Raw genomic sequence first — 7,756 nt, 5'->3', positions numbered from 1 at the left:
ATTTTTTTTATCTCTTTACTCATAGACATGTAATGAAGCAAGGAGTCCAGTTGCCTTCCTTGTGGAAATAAATCATAAGAGGGGCAATTTAGCATAACCAATCAAACCTATCTTGCATGTTTTTAGAAGGGGAGATGAAACTGGAGCCCTAGGAAAAAATATACACACATAGGGGTAAAATATTCAAATTGGACACAGATACAGTATGTGCAGATGTTTGCAATCAACACCATAATCATGGCTTATCATGCTATCAGTCACTGTACTTTTGTCCTATATGGTGTTTTCGAAATTCTCTCCTCAAGAGACACAATTGTGTAGGTTTTTGTCCTTCTTTTGTTAACATCAATATCTGAAGAACACTGAAAGTTGTTAATTTGACCAATTTAAGTGAATAATTAGTTGAATTAGGATTTTAACAGCATTTGTTGAAACCACAAATTACACACTCACATTCATAGTTTGCACAGTGAATAACTCTGTATTCAGGGTCTACATGGATTATATCAACTAAAATAGAATGGTAATTTGAGTTTTATCTGTTTTTTTAAAACCTGTAGCCAGATGGCATACACTCATAGGCATGGGGGGCAAAATACAATAATTACATTATGGCTCAAAACAGCTACTGAGAAACAGTTAGGCGTTATCACAGAATCCAAAAAAACGTTTATAACTGCATTTAAAAATGAGTTAGAAGGACTCTGACTGCTCAAAGAATACAACACCTATTAGAACCTTAAAAATGGCATTGTTGTTAGATATGAATAAATTGACAATACGAGGTGCTTATCAAATTTGAATTAGAGGGCAAAATAGATTAAAAGAGAAGCTGTTTCTTTCATTACAGTGAATTAATTGGACATATGTTGAATTCAGTAAAACACTTTTTCACCTTTGACAATATCCAGTTTCAGATTGTTCACAGTCACATCCATCTTGTCTTACAGATAATAAGTGATGTAAGACTTCAGAAAAACACAATGTATTTTTTCCCCACTCTTCTGAAGAAAAGTGAGACTAAAGTGTTGTTTTTGTAAGCAAGAAGACTTCTAAATGAGCAAAATACTTCCAAGAAACAAAACAGTTACTTGATCTCCTCTTTTTATACAGAAGTGACCGTGTTAAAGTAATATGACCACACTTAATATTTCATCACTGCACTCAATTAGCATTCAAGTCGCAAAATTCAAATTTTTCACCTTACATTTATTAAAACTAATTATTGTTGTAATGCAAGAATACATTAAAACATGTTTTGGAAACATGCTTTCATAATGGTATTCCAATTTCTACAAGTATCTAACTTGCTTCAGAAGGTACCCTACCAATTAAAGCTTCCTATCCTGATAAATCCCAAAACATCACATCCTGATAACTAGTCATAACTTGAAGGGCTCTGCAATCTCTCAAAACAACAGGAATTCAGCCTTTAAAGAGCATTTCCTTTTTACAATACATCTAATTTCTTATTCTCAACTTTTTTCGTCTGTTTCTGACTTATACAGTATAAAGCCAAAGCAGCTGACTTCAATCCTTAAACAACAGATTGACTTGGTAGTGCGGTAAACTTGTTGTAGGTATTGGGATATGTAAATATGATTATATTAACAACTTTTCCATGTCAATCGCTGACATGGCCAGTTATGGATGCCAGGAATCAATGAGCAACACTGCACTAGTAAGCTATGAAAAAGAAATGAGTCAAAGTTCAAACAGAAGAAAAGATTATACATTATAAAAATAACTACATTTACAAAACTAAATGTAAGTAACGATTTTCTATAAACGGTTATTTATAGAATGTATAATCATAATGAATGGAAATTCTGGAATTTCTGAACTGACAATATAGTCAGGAAATCTGGACAGTTTTCTTGACTGTAATTCCTCATGTGTATGGAATACAAAATATGTTATAAATGCAATCATAAGCTATTTTCATGAATATTTAATTCTGTAATTAAATCACACATGGAGAAACTACAGGAATTGGAATGGTTAATCAATAAAAGTCTAGAGACAAGTATTAATAGCCACTAAATAATGTTATAACATTATTATCACATTTTATTTCCAGTTTAGGTCCTAAGATTTACAGGAGTTGTATTTCACACTTTGCGAATTACTACAAATCAGAGTTCAACCTGGACACTGAGAACTGCCATCCAAGTGCCAGCAACATCTATTCTTTTGACCTGGAAAATGTTTGGGGCAGCTGTTGCTGAGCAACTGAACACAAGGCTTAACTCCCTGTGCAGCAACCAATCCTCATCCAGTATCACTTCAGGCAAGATTTCTGTGGTCCAATGAAGTGAACAAACAGAGTCAGGAGTCAATCATGTGCATAAGCCAATGTAGCCCTCTTTAAGTGTTTGAAGCCAAGATCTGCAAATCAGGGTTCAGGGCACCAACCTCCCAATGCCATGACTGACATTTCATGTTGAGTAAAGCACTGCGTGATAATCCAACCGTCCTGAGTTCAATGCTAATTTAATCAGAATTCTTACTAATTGTAATTTTAAATTACCGTTTATCATTGCACCTTTTTGTGATGGGTTATTCATAAAGTAGTCCTTACACTCCAAATTGGATTATTATGGAGATGAAGAAAACATAACAGGAATGAGTGTAGATGCAAGTTGATTGAAATACAATTAAAAATAAAATATTCTGATGAATACACTTGCATTTGCATGTTTTTAATCTTTGGTTTATGTAATTGCAGATAAACTATGAATTAAATTATGATTAGAATAAACTTGTTAAGCAATAAGGGGCATTTTATTACTACTACTAATACTAATGGAGGTGCCATTAGTATTACCTCAATAGTAACTACTCCAGTAGTAGTTGTGAATCACCATTTGAAGAGGCTGGAAATTCTACTTTTTTCTAATTAATCATACATACGGTATTACACAAGATCAAACAAGTGAGACTTTCACAAAACACTTATACTTTAAAGACTGCTTTTAAAAGATACTGTGTGGAATTAAAGTTTGATTTAAGAGTTCCAAATAAAAATGACACTAACAAGTCAATCCAAATTATCTAGTTTAAAAGGGTGCTGAATTCCATAATAATAGATGACATGTAATTTTCTCTTAGGAAGAGACAGCAATAAGAGTGCAATTTGATGACTTTAAGGGATCACAGTAAAACATATGAAGTAAGACACTAGCTGACATAACTGTGTCCCAATTGATGAAGATATTTATCAGAAATGAGATTTTAAAATCAATCCTTGCCTGTCATGGTAACATGGTACAGAATCTTTTTCACATTAATACATACTGAGAGGCATTCACAAGAAATGCAACTGTTTCCAATACTCATTTGTTGTATTTTAATGCCAGCTTCCACATTTTTACTCTATACTGTATATCTTAGTGCAATTGAGAGAAATAGAAATTGAGATAAATAGTTTTGTATTGTATATTGTATACAACATACTGTAGACCTCATATGCCTGCATTTTCTGCATATCATTATAAATGCGATATAAGATAATTTGACAAAAGGGGGGATGTGTTTTGCCTGATGTTTTCTAAAATAACTTGAATAATACTCTCTTTGGAGGTGCTGAAGACAACTAAAAGGCATATTTAAAGTTGTTATGTCGTCTACAAGGAAAAATGCTCCTAAATTCTGTGTTGCAGTCAACAAGTCGTTTTCATGACATTTTGTCTGCTTCCTTCACTAAACATGAATAAGCTTGGGAAAGCGCTTGAATCATTTAGCAAGTGCAATTTAATTACATGCTGTAGCATGAAAAACAGTAAATGGCTGCTGCACATACAGTACATTGAATACTGAACTTTCCAGGGCTCTTAAGTTTAAGAACCTGAGTTTAGCTTTATCTTTTGCCAAGCACATTTGAATTTTTATTAATCAAATTAGATCATTTTTTTAATATTCTTTCAAGACTTTTATTTATCTTTTTAGGAAAACATTTAAATTTTAAAGTTTTAAAGAATGTGAAAACATCAAATGTAAAGGTAATGGTGAATCTAAGTGTACCCTACTGAGTTTTACATGAGTCTGTGCAGTATGTTTTCTATGACTGGTGCATTTTTATCTCCATTCTTAATTTCCTGTGTCTCCTTTAGTTTATGATAGTGGTACTTGAATAACTTTGATGGAATCTACATCTTGGCAATTAGTAGATAATGTACTGATTCTCTAATTGCTTCTTGGAGTGCTGTCATAACACCAGCACCAAAGAGCCATATTGATTTTCACCTTTCTAATACAGGGCCTTGTACATTAACCTTCCACGTCTTTGTGAAAATTCTGAATAATTAATGAAAATGTGCTCAATAAACTATGTCTCTGCTTGTACATTTCAGTAAGTTTCTTATTTTATAGTTGTTGCTACCTTAACTGTCTCTCTTCTAAGAATTAACAACCGAAATCGGAAAGTCCTAAGTCATTTGCAGTACTGGTAGTGTATAAACTTACTTTGTATGATTGGAAAAAAAAGCTGCTGGACCTGGGTGTTGAAGCAAAAATTTAACAATATTGCCATCAGATATTAATGCTACAAGTATTTCGTTGCTTTCATGTTTATGTCAGCATTAAGTTTCAAAAACAAAGTCTGAAACAATCTGCTTACAATCACTATCCTCACAGCTGAACTGCTATCTATGTTTTGGCTTCTTATTTCAATATTTTAATTATGAACTGAGAGAAAACATACTGTAGTAAGCATTTAAAGGTTAAAAAAGCAGCCTGTATGTGTGTGCATAAGAAAAACAAAACTTGCATGTATTCCCAAAATGGCTGCATATTGAAATGATCAAAGAAACATTTACAGTATAACTGCGAGAAATACATAATGTCATTGACAGAAAAACAATCATTTTTGTTCAGCAGGTAAACTAACACTTTATTGAACATACATGACATGACTGTACATAAATCCATTTTGCTAATTAACATTCAACATCAACAATAACAACGGCCTGTGATGGAAAGTCACTGGCTAGCTGTATCTATGACCACCACTAGGAAGAATATAAGCTGTACATTTGTAACACAAATGTACAAAATTCTGACCAGGATGCAGATGTGGTCTTGTTCGATTCTGTCCCAGAGACAAGAATGTGGCTGTTTACTGGTCTCTGAGTCCTAAGAGTCATACATCCCCCAAGTTTTCAATGAGTCTCAAGCCTGGTACTATAGGTACTGCAGGTCCTGTAGCCTTTCCATGTTCTCATTTAATGAGAAAGTGTTTGTTAAACAGGCAGCATGAAGACGTCGGTTGTTATGTGTGTTTGTTGTCAGTTCAGGAGGAGCCTGCAGGAAGAAGCAGTACAGTACGTGAGACCCTAGGACCTGATCAATATATAAAGCCGTGCAGTAAGGTTGCCAATCCGAGGGAGGAGCTCTATAGTGACTGTGGAGTTCTATATAGACCATCCTGGCCAGACCATCAAAGTTGCATCAACCTCTGCAAGGTGTCATGTTTCTCAGTCTCCCCAGTGGTGACTTACCATATCATTGTTGGGATGTGTTCGACTGCAATGCCTTGCCAGGTTAGAAACTGCTGGATGTGGACACTGAAGATCATGAATGACAGTGCTTTGGCTAAATCCAGCCTACAACATACAGTACTGTACCAAGAATACAGTTCCTTTTAAGTTGTTCTTTCTTGACTCCCACAGGGCTTGATAATTAACAGGTTGCAACTTTCTCACTACTTACATAATTTAGTAATTAGATAGTACTTTAGTGGTGAACAATCAATTAAATCAATCCAAAATCCAAATGCTTTAGTTTTCTAATTACATACAGTACATGGATAGAATGATAAGATTTTGAAGCTCAGTATATAACATTCAGGAACCTTTAGAAACACAGTAATTGCCCTTACTAGACAGATTTCATTATAACCTGCCTCACAGATTTTTGTCTTGTCGAGACATAGGCTTGTCAAGGTGTGAGAAATGTGCGTTCACCTCCAAATTGTCAGCAGACACTTTTACATCTGCAGATTGCAGATGGTGTGAAGTAGCTTCCAGGTTTCTACTCCCTTATGAAAACTCTTGCTATTTTGAAGTTATATGTCCCTATGCACAGAAATGTAAAGTTGCTACTTACAGTATATTTATATATGCGCAGGTTTGAGATTCATAATGATTCTCAACAAACTTTGCAATAAAAGCTTTAATATCCTTGATTAAAGCATTTTCCTTTTTATGGTATTTCACCTCAAATCAGTATTCATTCATAGGTGTTTGGTATAATTCACTATTCTTCCTGATGTATTGTTATTTCAGCATATTAACTGGGTCATGGAAAAAGCTTCTACTTAAGAGCAATTGAGAAACAACACAGAATACAAGCTATAATGTCTGGTTAAGAAGGCTTGTGTATCACTGATATAATTTCCATTGCCATTTCCTCCCAGAAGAGTTACTGTAAAGGAACGTTGGAAACAAGCAGAGGGAAAAATGTGCCATGTGAACAACTTGTCTGTAAAAGAGAAACTACTAATATTTCACCATACATTTGAAAAAGAGGTTTATCTCATTTTAAATGTTAGAGCTTTATTTTGGTAAAACAGGATACAGTATGTCAATAGAGATGCTATAACTGCCACAGGGACACTGTAATGTCATGGCCTAATAGCTGAAGCCATGTTGCTACCTTCAGGTGAAACATCTGTCCACCGTGAAGTCCCAAAACAAAAATTACCATGAGCAATATCAGAAGGGACAGAAGGGACATGCACTATTGAAAAATTAAATCATTTGTCATGCTGTACAGTGAAATATGTTCATATGCATGTAGACCTAACAAATAGACAATGAAAATGGATATTTTTCTGAATGAAGCTGACACAAATGACATTTAGGTAGAAGACATTGTAGAGAGAAAATCAAAGTCCAATTCTACAGGTAAATCAGGCTTCCCATACATCATGCTAATCTGAAATGTTTCCAATACCATATACTGTATTAATACCACCTACAGTATGCAACTTTCCACAGGTCAGGTTTAATCAGGTTCTGCATGATCAGCCAACATGACATGTGGCTGACATTAATGATCTCTTTCGATCATTAAACATTCAACTAGTCAATTATCCCAGGTTTCAGACTCCTAAATAATGAAATACTGTAGGTTTATGGTGGAAATAGTGAAAATCATGAACACCGATGAAAAGAGTAAGTAACTCTGTTACAGTATGTTGCGCATACTGTAGGAAATATTGTATAATCCTCTTTATACTGTATCGGTTTATTAAGGTATATTTTTAGCAGATGTTAACTGTTCTTAACATATATTTTGATTTAAATGCTGGAATACCACTTTTCATTTTATGGCAGGAGCAGCATGAACAGAATGTACATTTGTATATGTGATTATAGCTAATAGTCCAAGAATGTGATTCATACAGTATATATGGGTTTACCACAGGTCTGTAATATTTCTGTCAATACCTTAGCTTGATAAAAAAAAAATATTACTGGAGGCAGGGTTTTAAGAATACAGCACAGCACAACAGTTTGGAGAATAAATCCATGAATCTCAATATATTCTGGTGCTCTTTTCTTAGTGGTCAGTATTCTGACACAATTATTACAAACTTTTTTTTTTCTCAGTACCACAAAACATATGGCCTTCTGGGCTGACTTGTTTGCTAATAAATTGTCCTCATCATAAAATCCCAGTCTCGCCACAAAAACACATCGACCTCCTGACAGATGGCCTGTTAATTTGTTGGCTAGAGGGTCTGACCATGTAG

The sequence above is a fragment of the Atractosteus spatula genome, chromosome 7 (genome assembly GCF_055471065.1).
Source record: "Atractosteus spatula isolate fAtrSpa1 chromosome 7, fAtrSpa1.hap1, whole genome shotgun sequence".
NCBI lineage: Eukaryota > Metazoa > Chordata > Actinopteri > Semionotiformes > Lepisosteidae > Atractosteus > Atractosteus spatula.
The sequence above is the reverse complement of the archived record's forward strand: the minus strand, read 5'-3'. Positions refer to the sequence as shown.